Here is a 1,162-nt window from a genome sequence, read left to right as displayed (position 1 = left end):
ATGCAAGCATCAATGGCGAATCAAAAGAGTAATGAAGCGGCAATAAAGAATTTAGAGACTCAAGTCGGCCAACTTGCAAAACAATTAGCCGAGAAGCAACCCGGACCATCATTCACGGCAAACACTCAAACCAATCCTAAGGAGCATTGCAAAGCGGTTGTAACTAGGAGTGGGAGGGTGCTTGAAAGTGAAGTGGAGAAGGAGGTCGAGGAGGAGGAAGTTAGGATAGAAAAGGAGAAAGAGATGGAAAGTGAAGTAGAACCAAAGAAAAATGAGGGAGTCTTAGTTGAAAATGAGAGTGAAGAAAAAAGTGAGGAAGAAGAAGAAAAAAATAGAGAGAAAAAGAGAAAGATTAAAGAGGGAAAGAAGAAAGTTATGAGTCCTCCCGTTCGTAATTTACCGTACCCTCGTGCGCCTTCGAAGAAAGATAATGAGATGCAATATGCTCGTTTTCTTGACATATTTAGGCAATTGCAAATTAATATTCCTTTTGGTGAAGCTTTAGAGCAAATGCCAAAATATGCCAAGTTTATGAAAGACATTCTCACAAAGAAAAGAAGTTACACTGAGCCCGAAACGGTTGTCCTAGATGCTAAATGTAGTGCCATCATTCAAAGTACTTTACCAAGGAAGGAAAGAGATCCAGGAAGAGTTACTTTGCCGGTTACTATTGGTGACATTCATATTGGAAGAGGTTTGGTTGACACGGGTTCAAGTATCAATTTGATTCCTTTATCCATGGTCAAGAGGTTAGGCATTGTGGATATGAAAAATACAAGAATGACACTTCAATTAGCCGACAAGTCTACAACTATGCCTTTTGGGATAGCGGAAGATTTACTTGTGAAAGTTGACAAGTTCTTCTTTCCGGTTGATTTTGTTGTCATTGATATGGAGGAGGATGTTGATACCCCGTTGATTCTAGGAAGACCTTTTATGAAGACGGCAAGGATGATGATAGACATTGATGATGGTTTGATGAAATTGAGGTTCCAAGATGAGGAAGTGTGTTTTGATCTTTCGGAAGCAATGAAACATCCAAATGATACAAGTGATTGTTTTAGAATTGATGCTATGGAGGAAGTTATCATGCAAGTTGAAAGTAGAGCTCATGTGTTCAATCCTCTTGAGAAAACATTAACCAAAGCTCTTGATGTTCTCA

The sequence above is a fragment of the Vicia villosa genome, linkage group LG5 (genome assembly GCF_029867415.1).
Source record: "Vicia villosa cultivar HV-30 ecotype Madison, WI linkage group LG5, Vvil1.0, whole genome shotgun sequence".
Classification (NCBI taxonomy): Eukaryota; Viridiplantae; Streptophyta; class Magnoliopsida; order Fabales; family Fabaceae; genus Vicia; species Vicia villosa.
The sequence above is the reverse complement of the archived record's forward strand: the minus strand, read 5'-3'. Positions refer to the sequence as shown.